Source organism: Pecten maximus, chromosome 18 (genome assembly GCF_902652985.1).
Source record: "Pecten maximus chromosome 18, xPecMax1.1, whole genome shotgun sequence".
Taxonomy (NCBI): domain Eukaryota; kingdom Metazoa; phylum Mollusca; class Bivalvia; order Pectinida; family Pectinidae; genus Pecten; species Pecten maximus.
Window position 1 is genome coordinate 7,126,148 of NC_047032.1, and position 23,570 is coordinate 7,149,717.

Consider the following 23,570-nt stretch of genomic DNA (forward strand, 5'->3'; position numbering starts at 1 on the left):
AATGTACGATTTCATATCCCAAATATTACTCAATCATTGTTCTGCATCGATTCAAAACCAATCAGTGTTCAAGTCAAATATTAGACATTAGACCACGTCACTATTTCAAATACTTAATAATATGTTCTCCACACAAAAGGATTATGTTGAAAAAAATGAACGATATCTTCTTTTTCCTATATTTTTCATCTTCCAAGACGAACTCATCCAAATTATTACGCCATTGAAGATAGCCATCTGAAATGTAGAAGTCAGTATTAAAACATGAGACGAGAGACAAGTTCGTAAAATCTTTGACCACGAGCTCAGTACTTACACACACCAATAAGTATTATATTTCAACTTAAACATCAAATAGGGTTTGCCACTACTTTCAACACAAAAGATATATTATGTACAACTAGTACGTATATAATAAATGGTATAGATGATATCAGCCCAACAGCTGATCTAGGTATACCACAGGTGTAAGTGTCTATATCGGATATTAATCACACAGGTGAGATGAAAACTCTTATTCACTTCACTATATAAACCATTGTACATATCATCATGTACACATTTTTTTAATCGATGAAATGAATGAGATAAACGTATGTTTGGTAAATTGTATATTATTCATCTTCGCAAGCATACATTTACAAACCATTACGTCATCGAAGATAGACATCGCAAATGAAAAAAAAAAACCTCAATATTTGAACAATGATTTCTATAAAATACACAGCCTCGTTTACACATTTATACTTATAAGACTTATAAGTGTTATATGATAACACAACATATATCGCCTCCATAGCTCAGTGGTTAGAGCACTGGTCTTGTAAACCAGGGGTCGTGAGTTCGATCCTCACTGGAGGCTTAAAGTGCAGTTTTCATCCTGGAAGGGTTGAAACGCTCCTTTCATTTTAGGGATTGTAATTGAACATAAGGAAAATAAGTCATTGAAGATTAAGATACTTTACGGAACACCTACATGTATTTTTCTTGAAGATGTTCCATCTATTTTGTCTTCTGCTATATAATCCGTATTTTATCGATTTTTAGTTTAGTTTTCACTGTTCCGTCCTGAATGTAAAGCGTGAGACTCATGTCTAGACGCTAGTGTTCCAGTCGTTGTCATTGAAGCCTTTCACAACTCATTATTCGGTCTCATTATTTTATTAATTACATGTATCTGTGAATAAAATTAGGTAAAAATACTTTATTTGTTGATTTAGTTAAATAAATCAATAACTGAATGCCAACTTCCTGATCCCTTATAAAGTCCATACCCGAGCATTCTTAAAAGTCAACGAATGTTTAGAAAATGTTTTATTAAGGATGTGTGGTACCGTGAAAGTTTGATATGCAGTGAGATTTCTATATATCTCTCTATCCCAGTTTTGTTTTATCTGAAATAGAGCTATTTGTTTACGTCCATATTTGTATCATATTATTGCGTAAGGATTCCTGTTTGTAAACAGGTTTTCAAAAACATAACAATTTTACGTTACGAAGGCTATGAAAATTTGATATGCTTCAATAGATGTTTGATCGGGTTAATGATAGTATGAAAGCGATAGGTCAGTTATATAATCTATGTAGAGTTCTAGAATGAAAATGTATTTGTGGACAGCAATTATTTTCTGTGACGTGTAGCGGTTTTTGTAGATTATCATTCGACTCGCGAGATTTTTATTTCGATTATACCATTGCCATTGAATAAGTTGCTTTCTTTCAGTATAAGTTCATACATGTGCTGTGCTGTGACCACTCGGTTAACTCCTTATTGAGATCTGTATTAAATACATCCCATTGAAAGTTCATCACAGACTTCGTGATAAAACCCCTAACACTTTGTTTCGTATAATTAAGAAGTTTTGCATCATACCGCACGCTTATCTGAACACATACAATGTGTACTGTTACCGACAATGATTAAAACAATTATAACTTCTATATTAATAGTCGTTTTTAAGCGCCTTATACGTAATCTGTTTATTTGAAACATGCGCAAATACGTTAGTATAAATCATTAAAACAAAAATGTAACAAAAATGAAATCATCATTAGATCGGAGAGGATAATACCAAAATAAAAAGATACGTGTAAACCTCAATCAGATTCCCCAAAAGGTACTCGAACCCGGATCGACTGATTGAAAGGCAGCGGTGATGGCCGACACTGTGAGGCTTATATATATATTTTTTAACTAACTAACTGAACAATAACTTACGGGCAACACAAATTATTGTATACCCACGTGATTAATAACGTTGTATACTAAACAATTATCATTAAATCCTGTCTTAATAAAATAAAGTAGACAACATTTTCAATCAATCTAATTTTGTATCAAGAAGTATAAATGCGAAAAATGCGCATCCTATCTCATTATGTAATTCGATATATATCAATGAAATATATCAATGAAATCAGTTGAAATACCTGAGTTTTCTATCTTTCTTAAATAGATCTATACCTGAATGCCAACTTCCTGATCCCTCATACAGTCCATGTCCAAGGCCTCTTAAGAGTCAATGAATGTTTAGAAAATGTTTTATTAATGATGTATTTCACCCGTGATAGCTCAGTTGGTAGAGCGGAGGACTGTAGTGGTTAACCTAATAGCTATCCTTAGGTCGCTGGTTCGACTCCGGCTCGCGGGATTGTTTTGTTTTTAGATTAACTAGAACGTTGACTTTCAGTGTGGATTTTCTTATCTAAGCATATACTTTTTACTGGTTAAGCAATTCTAGTTCCATTATTTTGAAAATAGAAAAAAATGATACATTGTATAAAAAATCTAATACGAATAGTTGAATCAGAAACATCTGCTGAATTGATAAGATATGAAGTGTAGTTTTGTGTAGACGACTTTCCATGTGTGTTTTTGAAAAATAATTCTAATTTGTGTATTTACACTCAACGTGGAACTCGAACGCTATGGTGGCGATACATGAATCTCGTATCAAATTGGTATAACTTTAATTTATAAAACTTTTGTGACTCGAAACTTCTTTTACCAATATGAATTACTTTTCAATTACTGATTTTTTCATGGTGAATATCTATTTTAGAAGACGTAAATATTTTCTTGTACATCTTTTAAAGATAAAAATACTTGATAATAGAGATTAGTTAATGTATACGTCACCATGATTCCCACACCGGCTACATGCTTATCGACATAAACACGTACAATAGTTTATAGTGCTGATAAGTTTGTGTTCACCATACAATGTATATGTGTGACTGAAATCTCGAGATATCTACACGTGAATGTTATCTAGACCAGCTGTTAGGATGATATCGGTTTAAAGTGTGTCATTATTGATTAAATATAATATACAGTGTATACATATGCACCAGCCACACAAAAAATGATATACATAAAATCAATTTGAAAATTAAAAAAAAAAAACATAAGACGAGAGACAGTTTTTGTCAGATTCGTAATATCAAAAAGTAATCAGTGTTCCATTCAAATATTAGACATTAGACAACTTTACTTTTTCAAATACTTGATAATATGTTCTCCACACAAAAGGTTACATTGAAAAAAATTGAACGATACCTTCATTTCCCTATATTTTTCATCTTCAAAGACGAACTCGCCCAAATTATTACGCCATTGAAGAAAGCCATCTGAAAGTAAAAGTCAGTATTAAAACACGAGACGAGAAACAGCTTCGTAAAATCTTTGACCACGAGCTAAGTACTTACACACACTAATAAGTATTGTATTTCAACTTAAACATCAGATAGGGTTTGTCACTACTTTCAACACAAACGATATATTATTTACAACTGGTACGTATATAATAAATGTTATAGATGATATCACTCCAACAGCTGATCTAGGTATACACTCGTGTCAGTGTCCATATCGGATTTTAACCACACTGAGTTGTGAGCTCTGATTAACCTCACTATATAAACCATTGTACCTATTATTTTGTACACATTTCTAAATTGATGAAATTAATGAGATAATATTCCCCTTTCTGCAATGTATATCATTCATCTTCGCAAGCATACCATAACAAACCATTACGTCATTGAAGATAGACATCGCAAATGAAAAAAAACTCAATATTTGTACAGTGATTTCAGTCAAATACACAGCCTCGGGTCACAGATGTTTACTGATTTATAGTTATATCAAGATAATACAATATATATCGCCTCCATAGCTCAGTGGTTAGAGCACTGGTCTTGTAAACCAGGGGTCGTGAGTTCGATCCTCACTGGAGGCTTAAAGTTCAGTTTTTATCCTTGAACGGTTGAAACGCTCCTTTCATTTTAGGGATTGTAATTGAATATCAGGAAAGTAAGTCAGTGAAGAGGAAGATACTTTACGGAACACCTACATGTATTTTTCTTAAAGATGTTCCATCTATTTTGCCTTCTGTTATTTTGTCCCTATTTTATCGTTTTTTAGTTTAGTTTTCACTGTTCCGTCCTGAATGTAAAGCGTGAGACTCATGTATAGACGCTAGTGTTCCCCTCACTGTCATTGAAGCTTTCACAACTCATAATTCGGTCTCATTATTTTATTTCGTATCTGTGTATCAGTGTGAGATTTCTATATATCTCTCTATCCCAGTTTTGTTTTATCTGAAATAGAGCTAGTTGTTTACGTCCATATTTGTATCATATGATTGTGCAAGGATTACTGTGAGTAAACAGGTTTTCAAAAACATAACAATTTTACGTTACGAAGGCTATGAAAATATAATATGCTTCAATATATGTTTGATAGCGTTTATTGTAATATGAAGGCACTCGGACAAATCAATATCCTTTGTAGCATGCAAGTATGAAAATGTACTTTCACAGAAAATGAAATGCGTAAAATCGATTGAAGAAAATGAGACGAGAGACAGGTTTTGTCAGATTCGTAACATCCCACACTAACTAGTGTTCCATTCAAACTTAAAACATTAGACAACGTCACTATTTCAAACACTTAATTATATGTTCTCCACACAAAAGGATAACATTGAACAATTTCAACGATATCTTCTTTTAACTATATTTTTCATGTTTAAAAACGAACACATCCAAATTATTACGTCGTTGAAGGTAGTCATCTGAATTGTAAAAGTCAGTATTAAAACATGAGACCAGAGACTTGTTTGGCAGATTCATAAAATCTTAGACCACGAGGTCAGTACCTACACACACCAATAAGTATTCTATTTCAACTTAAACATCAGATAGGGTTTGTCACTACTTTCAACACAATATATATATTATTTAAACTGGTAAGTATAGAATAAGTGTTATACATTGTAGATGATATCACTTCAACAGCTGATCTAGGTATACACTCGTGTCAGTGTCCATATCGGAGTTTTATCACACTGGTGAGATGTGAACACTGATCATATCATCATGTACTTATTTCTTAATCAATGAAATGAATGAGATAAAAGTATCTTTGCTAAATTGTATATCATTCATCTTCGCAAGCATACCTTTACAAACCATTACGTCATTGAAGATAGACATCTCAAATGAAAAAAAAACCCTCAATATTTGAACAATGATTTCTATCAAATACACAGCCTCGGATCACAGATGTTTCCTCATTTATACTTATATCAAGATAACACAATATATATCGCCTCCATAGCTCAGTGGTTAGACCAGGGGTCGTGAGTTCGATCCTCACTGGAGGCTTAAAGTGCATTTTTCATCCTTGAAAAACGCTCCTTTCATTTTAGGGATTGTAATTGAACATAATGAAAATAAATCAGTGAAGAGGAAGATACTTTCCGGAACACCTACATGTATTTTTCTTAAAAATGTTCCATCTATTTTGCCTTCTGTTATATAATCCCTATTTTATCGATTTTTAGTTTAGTTTTCACTGTTCCGTCCTGAATGTAAAGCGTGAGACTCATGTCTAGACGCTAGTGTTCCAGTCACTGTTATTGAAGCCTTTCACAACTCATTATTCGGTTTCATTATTTTATTTAGTATCTGTGAATACAATTAGGTAAAAATACTTTATTTGTTGATTTAGTTAAATAAATCAATACCTGAATGCCAACTTCCTGATCCCTTATAAAGTCCGTATACCCGAGCATTCTTAAAAGTTAACGAATGTTTAGAAAATGTTTTATTAAGAATGTGTGAAAATCATTAAAATGTGAGTACATTTAGTTTGTTGGAATCTAATGGCCTTTTGATAGTTTGATGGAACGGATAGTATTAATTAAATTGTCTTAATGTTTGACAAATGCTATTTGATTTGATTAAATGGTGCGATACCTCTGTCGCTGTGAAATACATTCATGTGTTTATGTGCTGTTTATCCTATTGGATAAGTTAAAGGTGAACGCCGTATCCTTTATTATGTTCAATTACAATCTCTAAAATGAATCGAGCGTTTCAACCCTTCAAGGATGAAAACTGCACTTTAAGCCTCCAGTGAGGATCGAACTCACGACCCCTGGTTTACAAGACCAGTGCTCTAACCACTGAGCTATGGAGGCGATATATGTTGTGTTATCTTGATATAAGAATAAATGAGTAAACATCTGTGACCCGAGGCTTTGTATTTCATAGAAATCACTGTCCAAATATTGAATTTCTCATTTGCGATGTCTATCTTCCATGACGTAATGGTTAGTAATGGTATGCTCGCGAAGATGAATAATATACAATGTAGCAAAGGGAATATTATCTCATTAATTTCATCAATTTAGAAATGTGTACATAATAATAGGTACAATGGTTTAGTGAGGTTAATCAGTGTTCACAACTCACCAGTGTGATAAAAATCCGATATGGACACTGACACCTGTGTTATATCTAGATCAGCTGTTATAGGGAACAACCAACCAATTGAAAAAATATATTTTTGAAACAGCCCTTGTGTATAGAACGTTGAGCCAAGGATAAAATGTCTGGCAGCCACTGATTGGCCAGTATGTTATGAAGTGAGAAAATAGATATGTAGCCTGATAGGTAACTATCAATAAGAAATGTTGATATAAATTTCTCAAGTCCGATTGGTTTTTTTCCCAAAAGTTCACGTAATAATAGTAAACAGGTAAACATTTAAGATTTTTGAGAATTTTTACTGCGAAATTCACCTATTTTCAAAATGGCTACCCTGGAGAAAATTTGAGCTGAAGGACCCAACTTTTTTGTTTGGTTAAGTGTTATATCAGACCCTAAACTTTTGTTATAAACCATAATCGTCATATTCAATTCAAGAATTTGAATGAAATAATCCAAAACGTTAACACTAAGGTCTATGGGAAAACAATTGGTTGGTTGGTCTCTTGAAGTGATATCATCTATAACATTTATTACATACTTACCAGTTGTAAATAATATATCGTTTGTGTTGAAAATAGGGGCAATCCTTATCTGATATTTAAGTTTAAATAGAATACTTATTGGTGTATGAAAGTACTGACCTCGTGTTAAAGATTTTACAAACCTGTCTCTCGTCTCATGTTTTAATACTGAATTTTACATTTCAGATGGCTATCTTCAACGATTTGGATGGGTTTGTTTTTGAAGATGAAAAATATAGGAAAAGGAAGACATCGTTAAAAAGTTTCAATGCTATCCTTTTGTGTGGAGAACATATGGTTTTTGATATTACGAATCTGACAAAGCCTGTCTCTCGTCTCATGTTTTTTGTTTGTTTGGGTTTTTTTTCAAATTGATTTCATGTATATCATTGTCTGTGTATCTAGTGCATTTATATACACAGTATACTATATTTAATCAATAATGACACACTTTCAACTGATATCATCCTAACAGCTGGTCTAGATAACATTCACGTGTAGATGTCTTGAGATTTTAGTAACACGTGTACATTGTATGGTGAACACAAACTGATTAGCATTATAAACTTAGGAACGTGTTCATGTCAATTATCAGGTAGCCTGTGTGGGAATCCTGGTGATGTATACATGAACTAATCTCTATTATCAAGTATTTTAATCTTAAAATATGTACAAGAAAATCTTTACATCTTTTAAGATAGATCTTCACCATGAAAAAATCAGTATTTGAAAAGTAATTTAGATTGGTAAAAGAAGTTTCGAGTCACAAAGGTTTTATAAATTAAAGTTATATCAATTTGATACGAGATTCATGTATCACCACAATAGCGTTCGAGTTCCACGTTGAGTGTAAATACACAAATTAAAATTATTTTTCAAAAACACATATGGAAAGTCGTCTACACAAAACTACACTTCATATCTTATAAATTCCGCAAATGTTTCTGATTCACCTATTCGTACTAGATTTTTATACCATTCTTAAGGAAAGTGGACACGAATAAATATATGTTTTTTTGTTCTATTTTTAAAATAATGGATCGAGAATTGGATAACAGTAAAAAGCATATGCTTAGATCTGAGATTCTGCACTGAAAGTCAACATTCTATCTAATCTAAAAACAAAACAATCCCGCGAGCCGGAGTCGAACCAGCGACCTAAGGATAGCTATTAGGTTAACCACTACAGTCCTCCGCTCTACCAACTGAGCTATCACGGGTGACATACATCCTTAATAAAACATTTTCTAAACATCTATGGACTCTTAAGATGCATTGGGAGTGGACTGTATAAGGAATCAGGAAGTTGGCATTTAGGTATTGATCTATTTAACGAAGATCGAAAAATCGGATATATTTACCTAATTCTATTCATAGATATCGAATTAAATAGTGAGATATAATGCGCATTCATACTTCTGGATGAAAAAGCAAAATTAGTTGTGAAAATTGTCTACTGTGAATTATTTACACCGGATTTAATTATAATTGTTTAGAATACAACGTTATTAAAATCGGTTAAAAGAGCAGTGATTTGCATAAAAAAAGGTTAACAAGGATATCCATAATGATATGGTAGTAACACTTTGGGGAAAGATGCCCTTGCATATGCTGCAGTGAAAAGATGGGTTGCGGAATTTAAGCGCGGCCTAAAGAGCCTTGAGGATGACTCCCGTCCTGGAAGGCCTGTCAATTTTGCAACCCCAGAAGAAATGGTCAATATTTGTTTGACAAATGCTATTTGATTTGATTAAATGGTGCGATACCTCTGTCGCTGTGAAATACATTCATGTGTTTATGTGCTGTTTATCCTATTGGATAAGTTAAAGGTGAACGCCGTATCCTTTATTATGTTCAATTACAATCTCTAAAATGAATCGAGCGTTTCAACCCTTCAAGGATGAAAACTGCACTTTAAGCCTCCAGTGAGGATCGAACTCACGACCCCTGGTTTACAAGACCAGTGCTCTAACCACTGAGCTATGGAGGCGATATATGTTGTGTTATCTTGATATAAGAATAAATGAGTAAACAATGCTATTGTTATGACTGACAGACGTGTCACAGAAAATATATAGCCAGAAGAGTTGGTATTTCACAGGAAAGCATACATTCCATTATGACCGAGGAGCTTGCAATGGGAAATCTTTCGGCCCGATGGGTACTAAGACTTCGGACAGTTGATCAGAAGCACACCAAGCGCATATTAAAGCATGCTAATCGTAACATGTCTTATGAAGATCCTTCCAACTTTCTTCAGGGATGGGTGAAACATTGGTCCATCATTTTACACCAGAGGCCAAACAATAATCGAAACAATGGCAGCACCCTGGCTCTCCCCCGCCAAAGAAGGCAAAGACTATTCCATCAGCTGGGACGGTTATGACCTCGGTTTTCTGGGATGCAGATGGTATTCTGCTGATATATTATCTCTAAAAGGGACAACCAATCAATGGCACATACTATGCTTCAGTTCTGAGGCAATGACGGGAAAATATTAAGCTTAAGCGCCGCGGAAAGCTCACTATAGGTGTGTTATTCCACCAGGACAATGCTGTTCACAAGTATGTCATTGCCATGGCTGCCATTCACGATTGTGGCTTTAAATTGATTGAGCATCCGCCTTATTCACCTGATCTCGCTCTATCAGACTTTCATCTATTTCAAAAACTGCTATTTCAGGCACCCACTTTCAGTCAGTCCATTGATGACGTCATACATGCAGTGGATGACTTTCTGAACAGCCAAGAAAAGGAGTTATATAAAAGTGGCATCGAGGCCCTTAAACACCGCTGGAAAGTATATAGATACTGAAGGAGATTACGTTGAAAAGTAATACAGTGTGTCCGGCAAAATTAAAATCCTTCAATATGACGCTCACAACATATCAATCATCCCTCGTATTACAATCACAATTGTCATTTGATGGCTAAAAACAGAACGAAAAAACTTATTGATAATTTATTTTAATTACTAAACATGTCTGAAGTATGATCTTCGTATTGGATGACGGCATGACGTTTTTAAATTTTAATTTTGAGTGACATATTTCCGCAATCCGAAACTGGTATTGGACCTAAATATTTGTTGACAAAATTTTGCTTGTGTACCATAGGAAGGTTATATTTTTGACACGTGTAAGCTTGGAGGATTTTACAATAACAAGTCTACGTGGGTAGTTCATCAATAATAATAAAAAAAAAATCAACAGATATTCGTTTAAAACGATGTTTTCAAGCCTCCAGTGAGGATCGAACTCACGTTTACAAGACCAGTGCTCTAACCACTGAGCTATGGAGGCGATACAGCTGATTTTTAATAGCATTCATATCACTTTAATTATCGAACAGCTGTTACCCGCAGGGTACTTCACAATAGATAGAAATCGATGTCTTTTTGTTGAGATCTTCCATTTCAACACTATGTCTCGTATACATTTAGTATATACACAACGTACATGTACATTGAAACAACAGAGACAATGGCGTCAGTCATTTTCGATATTATTTCCATACAGTCTTTTACCAATGCTAATGAACTTTGATTTCGTTCTTTATCAGATTCGATAAAGCTGTATTGTTGATAAACGTAATTATTACTGTTAAAGGTAGGGTCAACATATATGGAGATTTAACATTATTTCGATATTACTTCCAAATAATCTTTTACCGACGCCTCGACTTCGTAATTTATTAGCTTTGATAAAGTTGTATTGATGACAAACGTAATAATTACATTTGAATTTGTGTCTATCATGAGTCCTGTCTGAATGCTCAAAGACAGACAATATTTATACATTGTATGCATAAAAGAGGTTGTAGAGGTTGCACAATGAGAGGTTGTAAAAATAACTAACGAGAGTAAAGTAAATACAATTATACTACAACCACGTTGCTTGTATCTATCACAACAGAAACGCTATTATTATGATGAATGGACCTGTTTTGTGTCAAAGTGTGTTCTTTTCACAATATCGGTTAAGTTGTGTAAGGCTATAAACCAAAATTGAAAGATATTTGTATATCTAAAAAAAAAAGAAAGTGAATTACTTCTGGTGTGTTATCCTTTCCGGGACATCGTGAAACGGCTTTTAAGTGTTCGCCATTTAAATCGCATTGAACCACGTGATTAAACAATATTCCATGTCAAAGTACACTTGGTATCATTACCAAGTATCATTGTCATGTTCACATTTATTAATCGATCACATAGATTAGCTAATCCCTCTTGGCTTTATGTTTTATCTTTGTAAACCAACATACCACAAAGCATTACGTCATTGGCAATCAACATCGTAAATAAAAAAATATGTATTTGGACAGTGATTTTCTATTGCGATTTATATCAAAAGCAAATCCAGTGATATTTTACAATCATTTGAAACACTATTCTGATGCAATTGAACAGAAGTAACCAATTGTTAATACGATCATGGCAATCCATTGGTCTTCCTGTTGGCATTTGTTTGTTAAGCTACATGTTGTTTTCGGCAAAACATGCGTAAAATATATAGGCTTAGACCAAAGAAATAAGTTAATGCCCAGCAACTCTGATCTGGTCGGTTTCACTGAGTTTAACTTTCTGGCGACGAATTGAAATCGGAGATAAGCGAGGATGATCCCCATTTAGGGAAAGAGAACTCGATAACGTGTAAGTTTAACGAAACAGTAGATTTATTTATGCAACACAGAACAAACAAATATCACACTAACACATCTTCCACACGATTCATTCATACTTTTCACATTGAAAATGGATAAAATAGTAATTAAAAATGTAGAATACAAATAACGTTATACAATACAATTATGATATACCTAATATAAATGCTGAAGTATGCAATAAAAATGAAAAAAAATTCACAAGAAAAATGATCGAAATAGATATTCAATATAATGTATAGAAAAATACTGATATACAATACAAATTTTAAACTACTGAATTTAAGTGGAATATACAATATGAAAGATAACACGCCGAGTATTAACATAAACTAATTGAATAATGTCACGGTTGATAGGATACATGAAAAGTGCCTGCAGAGAAAATTAAAAAGATACTATTCAGAATTAAGCATAAATATTTTGCTTACATTTTTAATACTTCACCCCGGATTCATCGACGTTGCTTAATTTAAGGAAATTTCTTAACACAAAATTACCATAAGTAGCTTTAATAGAATTTTAATTTCGGAACCTTCCTTGAATTAAAAAAAAATAAAGAATAAGTTGAAAAACTCCCTTAAGTTACGAAAAGTTGATTAAACAGGCCCAATGGTCGGCAGAGAGCACTGAGATACACAACAAAGTGAATCAAAGCAGGACCGAATTAGTACATAACACCTGCAACTAGGGGAATATTATGATTTAATTTTGTACTAATCAAAACGGACAAGATGAAACCATGCAAATAACCATGGGTCATCGAAGCGGTGAAGTGTGTTTTCTATAGGGCTAGAAAGCCGGAGTTTAGCATCTAAATTGCATGAGGCCCCGAACGGGTTATTTTTGCGGACAAATTTGCATAAGATAAGGAAACTAATGCGTAGACAAGACTTCATTTTGAAATGCACGATTGATGTCTGAAGGAACTGGTTAATGTTTTAAAAAAGTGGATGTGTATACTTATCTTTAGTTGTGAAATCATTCTAGTATGGAATGAAAAAAAAACATCCTTAGTTGTGCTCAATTATTAAGCACAGAGGTTAAGTGGCAGGCGGATGCATGTCAGTGCCGATGACAGAATTGCGAAATATCACATCATACTTGCGTTGCATTTTCACTAGATGAAGCTTATCAAGTCCAATGTTATTAAAGTTCGATAATTACGTACGGTGATTAGGCTTGCGCATCGACATCGAGTGGCCTTATAATAACTGCGCGGTAATAAATTATGATTTTATGCAATATGATGAAAGAAATATAAAATCAATGATGAAGTGTCAATTCTCAAAATTAAAAGGTACTGTCTAAATGTTTTAATAAATGTTGTAAAACATGTTGATAGCAATGTGTTCTTTACGAACTATTTTGTTTACTGTTTGTCGTCAATGACACCACTGCAGCGCCATCTAGTTTTCCAATTATTTTGGCTGTCCTATTAACCTAACCGTTGTTTCTACCGTGTGTATTAAGTGATTGTTTTCCTTTAAACAAATGTCATCATTTTTTTTTATTTTTCCAATTTTATCAGATCATCATCATCATCATCATCATCATCAATCATCATCATCATCAACAATCATATTACATCATCATCATCATCATCATCATCATCATCATCATCATCATCATCAACAACTCATAATCATATCAACTCATCATCATCATCATCATCATCATCATATCAACTCATCAACAACATATTACATCATCATCATCCAATCAACTACTAGCATCATGTACCAGAAAATCAAATATCACATTAAAACTTTAAACCATCTTTATATGCACTGAACACCATCATCAATTAATCAGACATACCATCATCAATTATTATCAGTTCAATTGATTTCATATTATATAAGATTAAAGTATATACATTTGTTTCATTGCAGATATATATTTAACACATCACTCTACACCCATCATCTATACACGCTCACACTCATCCTTACTTAGACTTACATACTATACCTATACACCCACCGGGAAAAAAGAGGAAAAAACAATCAACTTAGTTGGGAATAGGGATAAACACAAAACAAAAGAAAAAGGTAAAAACCTACAATTCCAGATTTAGACAAATAACTAAGGTATATGCACAAGGAGAGACAGAGACAGAGATAGAGATAGAGATAGAGATAGAGATAGACAGAAAGATAGAGAGATAGAGACAGACAGAGAGAGGGGATGGACTATTGGTTTCAGAACTCAAATCACAATGTTATGAAATTATGAATAAATAATTTTTACAAGAAAAATACAGAGTCAAACATATTTCAACACCCAGGAGACAACTACAAAGCAATAAGTTTTTTCCCATTTCTAGTTAAACTTTTCCCTATAAGTATCTCCTTTTGTATTCGCTATAACTTTTTGTATATAATGGTAGTCCTTGATTAAGTTAACCAATGCACTTATATTTAAGGAGTTATGAAGACAACACACTTTATATATATAGTGTTTAATTATTATAAGTATTTCATTATCAATTTTACCATTCACATTCTGTGTAAGGAATCCAAAACGATAAGATTCTTTACTAAAATCAAAAGGAATAATGAGTGCATCTAAAAGATTTTCAAAACTCAGAAGAAGTTTCTGGACCTCTTGACATTCCCATAAAATATGGATAATGGTTTCAATATCGGAATTGCAAATAGTACACATGAGAGATATACCTAATCGAATTTTAAATAAGAATGAATTTGTTGTTAGAATATGGTGATTTATTCTGTACTGGAACCACTGAAATTTTGTGTTGATAGTTATAGTAAAAGGAAGCTTAAATATCTGTTGCCAAGAGAAGTTACTAAAATCAAAGACTCTATTCCATTTATTCTGACCTGACGGAATTACATTATTTTTTAACAGGATACTATAACAATGTTTGGAACCTTCAGACTGTTAAAAGAATGGTTCCATGTTGACAGGAATAAAGGGACATGTTAATTTCAATTTAGAAAAATCTAGATTAGAGTTGAAATGTTTCACTGCAGAGAGAACACTGTGATATTGAAGAAAATTAGTCTGTATTTGATAGATTTCAGTAAACTCATGAAATGTATAAAATGTACCTGAGTTATAGTCTTTGAATAGGTCACATATATTAACTACTCGCTGTTTATACCAGTCTTTAATGAAAATTGACTTTCTATCAATAATAATTTTGTCATTAAACCATAAAGGGGTCTTTAGGTATGTTTCAATTTTGTTTATATTTACTTCATTTGCCAAATTTAGTTTTTTACAAGCTTTCAAAACATCAATCCAAAACTTGTTTTTGCATTTACTTTCACATAACTTTATATAGTCTGAGCCACAATTTGCCAACATGTCTACGTTAACATATGTTTTAAAAATAGATTGCCATTAAGATGTACTTTGAAATAATCTTCTAATACAACCTAATTTGAGTGAGGCTATAAAAGTTCTTATATTAATCATGTTTAACCCACCATTAATATATTCTAGAACAACTACTTCTCTTTTCACTTCATCCACTTTACTATTCCATAAGAATGCATATAGCATAGAGTTTAATATACAAAGAAACTTTTCTCGGGGTTTGGCAGTGAAATAAATAAATGATTAAATTGTGAGACCAAAATTGATTTTATTATGTTTATTTTACCAATTGGTGTCAATATTCTCCTATTCCATGATCTAATAAGTGATTTAAGTTTTGTAAGTTTTTTTTTATCAAAGTTCAGTTTAGGTATCTCGTGTATAAAATTCAATGCCAAGAAGTGTAAAGTTTTCCCTGCCCCATTGCAACTCCAGTTCTGGAAGAAATTTATCTGAGCTAAATTTTTTATTGCCAATCCAAACAACTTGAGTTTTTGAAATATTTATTTTTAATGCCGATATAGTAGCATAAAAATTAGGTTCAGTAATAGCTTCCTGTAGTGATCTTTCTGTGTCATCAAGTGCAAGTGAAGTATCATCTGCATATTGTGACAGAAGTATAGGACAGTTATCAACATTAATACCCTTAATTTTCGGATTAATTCTGAGGTTAATAGCTACAATTTCAGCACAAAGAATAAATAAATATGGGGCAATCGGGTCCCCTTGACGACAGCCCCTTTTTATTTGAAAAAATGAAGACAGATTCCCTCCCTGATTAATAGTAGCACTAGCATTATTATGTAAAGTTTTTATCCAATTTATTATACTATTACCGAAACCAAAAAAAATACTTTTTCAATAAATGACCAGGACACAGAATCAAATGCTTTTTTCAAAATCAATCATTAAAAACATACCAGGAATATCATATTCTTCTGCATATTGCACTACATCATATATCAATCTAGTGTTTTCCCCTATATATCGACCCTCTTTTTTGTGTGTTTCTGTAGCTGTGTATTATCTTGTCGCACTTTCGCGCTACAAGCAATATGTACTTACCCCATTGTAAATACACTTCGATGCCGCTGCAAAAATCAAAAATCATTCCTTTAATGATGAATGAAATATAATAATGACATACGCTTTCAATCAGTTATATAACTTAACTAATTAGTTGTTTTTTTTATCAATAATGCATTTTATGTATTCATTCACTTCCATTATATCAATAATGCTTGAGATACAAAACGTCATTCTACCAACATTATCCTCGGATCCTGACTGTTCAAATTGGATCACTTCTCCAAACTGAACACTCTCTAAACCGTTCAAAATATATGTACCGTGAGGGATTGGTTTAAGGACGTTCCACTACACATTTGTGGTATAGAAGATTAATATCCTAGTATAGAAAGATAATAATTAAACTATTTAAATCGAACTGATTTCAAAGAACTATATTTTTCGCCAAAAACAGTTATGCGTGTATTCGTGACGTCACAAAAAGGTCCAATTGGCAGACAGTGCGTTTGACTTTGTAAAACGATAACTTTGTCTACAGGTCGAACATATATGGAAACCTTTATACTTGATTTTAGACCCATTCAGTGTTTGTTGAAAACAATGCTGATGAAAGTTGCAGGACGTCTTCTTTTTCTCAAGTAAAATTGTTTTAAAATCTACACCGTGGTGAAGTAGTGACTTCCTTTGTGTGTCTGACCTTGACCTTCGGTGATATTATGAAACTCCAGCCCATGACCTTGACACACATGATTCCCGTTGTTATAAACAAAGGACACACACGAATTACTTTGTTGACAGGCCACAGCGCACTCTCCAAGATTCTTAGCTTTCACCGACCACGTGATGCTAGCTGTCATGTTTGTGTTTTGAAGCCCTGGTTTTACTGACCATAACACATGTTGATAGCAGTGTAAAGGTGGACCTGCAATAGTAAAAAAAGTGTTTTATTCCCTGTTAATACATACATGTGCAACATTTCTTTTATTTCATTACATATAAAAATGCAAAATGTTTCTGTCTTTTAATACATTTATGTTTACATCTCTCTCTTCTTAAGCTATGTACATTCTGCCTGCTGATACATTATCTTAAACGCAGTGAAAAGGACTCACCGGTTTAATAAGCGCGGGAATCGGTAACATTATCATGACGTCTCTTTGTGACTTTAAAAACGACAACTAGACGGTGCAATTTTGAAAGGTCTGATGAATGCATTTTAACGTTTTCTCCTGTTACCCGTGGATCTATTTGAAAAAAAAAACTAACGTCAAGTGAGTGTTTTGTCAAAAACCAAACCGAATATTGCGGAAATTGGCGCATAATTAATTTCTCCACGAGCTAAGCTAGCAACAAATTGATGGAACGTGCAGTTTCAATAATACGTTCAACCAAGTCACTACTAAATCTATGTCAATACACGCTGTGCTTAACTACCTTAGTGAAGCCGAAACTAAAATTGTGGATTGTGAATCTATCAATTGATTTAAAATGTAAAAGGCATTAAGCAAAAATGTGGAGTTGTTTCATTTATTGTTTGTAACATTACAGGTAGATTCACTGGAGCAATATTTTCTTAGCAACCCCAGCTGCCGTGGTTACCAACGTCGCAACACATCTAAACTTGTTTTTTTCTTCCTACGGCCTTTCAGCGATTTGTTTCATGCCAAGAAAATGCATTGAACTGTGTTTTTATTGCGTTTACGGTGGTATGAACGCAATTGGATACAACTTATACGCTATATATAATCTGTCTGTATCCCTTTGCGTTGATACCACTTAAACGCAATAAAAACACCCATCAATCTCTGTACAACAACATATATAATCTTTATAAGGATAAAACGGAAAACTTTTCGGTATCTATTTGAATACATAACCACATAATGGAGATTGTACATATATTTTAAACATTAAATTTACTTTAAAATAGTGATTACAGAAAAGGTGTGTAATAACACAATCATATAATATCAAGATTAAAAATCTTATGATGCGTGTATTTTACCATTCAATTTGGAGAATTCAGTTTTATATATTATTTAAAATAAGAGATATAGACCGAAGATATACATTTTTGCATGATGCTATTTAAGATTCTTACGCTTATTTGGTATTTTCCATTCACCCGTGGCCCCATATCCTGTCGCGACTCCAATATATCGTATTTGCTGTGGGTATTGATCAGAAAATGACAATAACGTGTCAACATTGACTGAGTTGCCCCTTCCCGCCGATATGACATTGTTCTGCCATGATATCCAGAAACTCTTGTAGACGTTACAATCCACCATATTGGTCTCCAAATTATAAATTTCGGTAGAGGATGTCCTTATTCTCGACTTGACATTTGTCCAACCACCTAGAGCAATTTCGTATAAAAAGTTATCTGAGGCATCAGGGGCAGTGTTGCATAGTCTCACATGCACATCATGACAAGCTTTCACCTGGAATGTAAAGTGTGCGAGGCAGTCCAGTACCGACGGATAAATATATCCATATTCTGTCAAACTAATGTAGCTATAACCACTTGAAGGGGTGGTGATTTGGATGTCGGGGACTGCTGCTGTGAATATTAAAATAAAAATACTTTTTTTTAGATATCATTAATAAACCGAAATATATGGTAGTTAGAAGACAACAGCTAAATCGATATCAAATATCATTCAGTCAAAATCAGAAACAGAAAGACACAGAAACAAATTTGAAATCAGAGTTCAAAGATAGCAGACATCGAGGGAATAAAAGACGAATTCTGCAGACTAAGCCAGAGATCACTGAAAAAGACAAAAGCTGCAAATCACAAGATATAGAAAAAGTATACACTTCAACAAGAGATACGTGAGAAAACAATAGCGGAAACGCAAAAAAAAAAACAAAAAAAAAACAGGTTTAACAAAGAAATTTGTGAGTTTGGTTTGGTTTGGTTTATTTTGTTTAACGTCCTATTAACAGCTAAGGTCATTTAAGGACGGCCTCCTGTGCGTGCGACATGCATGCGTGTGGCGAGTGCGTATGTGTGTTTTGGAAATTTGTGAGAAGACGACAGCGGAAACGCACAAATATAGCGAAAAAATATACTGTCTTAACAAAGATTTTTGTGAGAAGACATAAGCGGAAGCGCACAAAATATAGAAAAATATATACAGACTTAAAGATTTTTGTGAGAAGACAACAGCGGAAACGCAAAAAAAAATTTTTTTTTTAAATAAATGAACAGACTGAACAAAGAGATTTGTGAGAAGACCACAGCGGAAACGCAAAAAATATTTTAAAAAGATAAACAGACTTAACAAAGAGATTAGTAAGAAGACAACAGCGGAAACGCACAAAATATAGAAAATATTCAGACTTAACAAAGAGTTAAGTGAGAAGACAAAAACGGCAACTCACAAAATAAATAAGAAAAATGTACACACTTAACAAAGAATTTAGTAAGAAGACAAAGGCGGAAGATGTGACAACAGAAACCGTTAAAATTGCAGCAGGAATCGATTAAATATGAACTAAATTGTAGACTCAATAGAATTAAGAATAAAAAACAGGAACAAAAAAAATAAAATTGAAACACATTACACAAAAAAAAATATTACATTCAAAGTTAAAAAAAGACAGCAGAAACCCTCAAAATATAGAAAAAAATATATACAGACTTTAACAGAACCCATTGCCAAATATAACAATAGAAATCAATTCTACTGATTCAACCATGCATCCGTTATTTTTTTATTATCAATTTTTTTTTTAAATGTGAATAAGTAATTGGACAATTTTTCATGCCAAAAATGTTTAAGTGTTAATACACAATATTTTAGTATGATTCAAAATTATATCTACCTTTCACTCTCCAGATTGAAACAATAATTAAAACAGTTGAAAACATCATCCCTTTTGTCTCTATGGCGTGTCTTGTTGGTAGTGATATCCGCTCTGTACTAGGTCAGAATACTGGTACTACCTTCATAGTGAAAATATAAAATTCTGACGAAAACAAAAAGGCGTTAACAGAAAAACATTCTCACTTAAATCTTTGGATAGAAATATTTTTTTCTAACATATTAAACATTAAACATGCTGTGGCGCTGTTGCTATGGGAGTCGTTGTTAATGTATCGCTGATAGGATGCAGTATCTGCTGTAAAATCAATAACAGAGATAGGCTAAAGATTATATATGTATACATGATGATTTCAGATTATGTTGACAGAAGAGCAAATGCAATACGTAAATGGTGATCTTCGTATTTTTACAAGCGATAAGCGACGAAAGCTTTTATGAAAAATGAAAAGTCTGTATTTGTTGATTCCGATGTCAAAGCATTATTAAAGATTCAAATGACAAGTTTATGGTTGTGTCCGCACTTCAAGCATATAATAATTAATTTTGATTCTCGTCTGTAAACACTATTATATTTCCTGCTTAGAAACGGAGGCTTGCTTGACAACCAGGTTAATCCTACCGTCAAATTGTCCATTTTTACTAAAGGCGAAATACTGTTCAACTATTTTTCAGTAGGCCGTCACTAAAAGCAGGAACTTATTCCCCTGTAAGACAACCAATATACGATATACATAAGCATCAAGACAGGCTCAAGCTTTCGTCTGTTACCTTTGTAGCCTAAGTCAAGAAAAGCGAAAAGGGTAACAACAGCTTATGTTTTTTTTGTGACCGCTGACTTTAAATGGAATGCATCATATTTTAAGGGTCTTCCAAGGTCGACCGTCCTACGAAAATTATCTATTTGGGGCATCTAAGCTTAAGTACTTTCCGGTTGGACGATAACCATAAACCTCAGACAGAAGACGGGGTTTCAAGACTGATGGCATACATATAAATCGAAATACATACCTTTGCGTATGTGCTTTCTGGACCGTGTCGAGTTATGATGATGAATTATTAGTGTTCGTTTGAAAGGAATGAATATCATTTTACCGAAGGCAAAGATCAATATCGTTGGTTTATATTATAATCTATTTCGGAATTCAATACATCAAAAATATTATAGTAAGAACTGAACATATATTTTATAATGATTCTCTACTCCAGAGTATGTGCTAAGTATTCAGGGTTTATATTTCATCATGAATCGCTACTCCAGAATATGTGCCAAGTATCAAAGGTTTATGTTTCATCATGAATCGCTACTCCAGAGTATGTGCTAAGTATTCAGGGTTTATATTTCATCATGAATCTCTACTCCAGAGTATGTTCTTAGTATAAAGGAAGTGGTCTTTTTAATTCTTATTTAATGTTTATGAAGAGTGTAGCCATGGCAATTAATCTGATAGTATATACATGTACTTCTCAATTGTAATTTAGAAATGTTTGTGAAACATTAAATACGAGGAGTCATCCCAGAGCGACGTGTGTTCGCAGTTGCAAGTTACAAAATTCAAAGTCGAAATATAGAGATATGTTTAAGATGGATATCTGGAATACATTTTGTCAAATACTGGTGCTGATTGAAAGAATATATGAAGAATTGATACTAACTTCGATAAATTTTCTACAAACTCAATTCGTGTTTGGATAAGGTTATCCGGTACACATTTGTCTTTGTCAAATTTATGACCCCATGAACAAATGATGCTCAAATATTCAACAGACACAATGAAAATAAGCTCTGGAGAGACCATGTCAACCTTCAATTCATTTCCAAGTTGACAGCTTGAATAATACATTATACACATAGATAGATTGGGAAAATACTAATTAAATGTATGAATATTCATACAAACTCATTGCTAAAACATGTAAATATCTTAAAATAAACGGTGTCAACTTATTGAAAAAGGTTAAACGTTATATATGTATGTATTTGCTCTTTTTCAACCCAATAATTTAACAATAACTGTTGTGAATACTGATCTAAGAGGATACGTACTTTCCCCCCAAGGACAAATGATGCTAAATATTGAAAAAAAACACACAATGAAATAACATTAATATTTTAGAAAGCCCTAATAACCTTCAATTATATTCTTTTATTTTACCCTTTTTCACCTTAAACAATAAATCATATAAGTAGATTGGGAAATTGCAAATGACATTGTATGAATACTGATACAACATTTACAAAAGTGTATAATTGGTTGTATGTATAATTTTTAGATTAATAAACAATTTTCTGTGTAGTATCACACCTAAATTTCAAATTTGAAATATAAGATGGCTGCCTGTGGACCATTTTGTTTCCCCGATCAGACTCAAAATTGAATGGGCACAGCTACAGACCAGGGGGAAACTACATATCATGTTTGAGAAAAAACCTTCCAGTACTTCTGACGAAGTATCAATAACAATGATAAAGAGGAACTTTAATTTTTTTCATCCCATCACTCAGATTGATTCTTGGTAATCAACAAATCTATAATTATGCAAATCGTTGATCTTGACCTTCGACAGTTCAAGGCAACGGTAGACGAAGGGAAAACGTAGGAGGAACGTATTAAAGCGACCGTCAGATCGATAACTGATCTAAGATAATTTCCTGGATGTTTTGTCATCTTGATTAAATCTAGTTTTTCGTTGTAGTTATGCGTTTTCAGAAACACACATGACAAAGTATAGAAAGTCATTAAGCATGCTAAAAGAACATTGTAAACCAGGTTTTTCATAGGGAGACTTTTTTGGAACATAATTTTCTCGATTGTTTGAACACTTCGAATTTTATCTTGCTAACCAAACAAATATTGCCACTGCCAGCAGGTTTGCGACTTTGTCTGAAAATGAAATAGATAAAGTAATAACTGGTATGGACTCTGCTATTACAAAGAGAACGAATATCACTGCGCTAAGATTGTTTAGACAATACCTAACTTCGAGAGTCCAGTGCAGGCTTTTAAAACAATTTTACAGGCCAAGAACGAGATTGAAAACTTCCAAATTTTTATCTGGATATGAGGAATCAAATAATTGCTTTTTAAACTAAAAATCTTTGCACACATTTTAAATTTTAGATAATTTAGCATGTCTTGCGTTCTTGTCCGCAGAAGTTCAAGCGTGAATTTGTTGCCGTCAACACTGATTTCTTACCGACATGGGCGGCAGGGCACTTGGAAAAGCATAAAGACAATGCTCCTGTAGACATAAATCAAAATATTTTCAGAAAATGGGTGGAAGCTTTTAAAGGCGTAAAGTAAGGAGGTGTGCCTTACCGTTGATTCTCACCATCCCCCATTAAGTGACGGGGACGTGAAAACACTGTATCATTATCATCATCTCCGAATTTATAA

General features: G+C 33.2%; 6 non-coding genes across 6 annotated transcripts; 3 read left to right on the plus strand and 3 right to left on the minus strand.

The window, feature by feature from the left end:
• Positions 1 to 789: 789 nt before the first annotated feature.
• Positions 790 to 862, plus strand: Trnat-ugu. Its single transcript has one exon. It is a non-coding gene; the product is annotated as a tRNA-Thr (tRNA).
• Positions 863 to 2,561: 1,699 nt separating this feature from the next.
• Trnay-gua lies at positions 2,562 to 2,651 on the plus strand. Its single transcript is given in 2 exon segments — positions 2,562 to 2,598; positions 2,616 to 2,651. It is a non-coding gene; the product is annotated as a tRNA-Tyr (tRNA).
• A 1,517-nt stretch (positions 2,652 to 4,168) lies between these two features.
• Positions 4,169 to 4,241, plus strand: Trnat-ugu. Its single transcript has one exon. It is a non-coding gene; the product is annotated as a tRNA-Thr (tRNA).
• A 2,174-nt stretch (positions 4,242 to 6,415) lies between these two features.
• On the minus strand, positions 6,416 to 6,488 carry Trnat-ugu. The gene has a single exon. It is a non-coding gene; the product is annotated as a tRNA-Thr (tRNA).
• A 1,943-nt stretch (positions 6,489 to 8,431) lies between these two features.
• Trnay-gua lies at positions 8,432 to 8,521 on the minus strand. The gene is given in 2 exon segments: positions 8,432 to 8,467; positions 8,485 to 8,521. It is a non-coding gene; the product is annotated as a tRNA-Tyr (tRNA).
• Positions 8,522 to 9,218: 697 nt separating this feature from the next.
• On the minus strand, positions 9,219 to 9,291 carry Trnat-ugu. Its single transcript has one exon. It is a non-coding gene; the product is annotated as a tRNA-Thr (tRNA).
• Between the last annotated feature and the right edge of the window lie 14,279 nt (positions 9,292 to 23,570).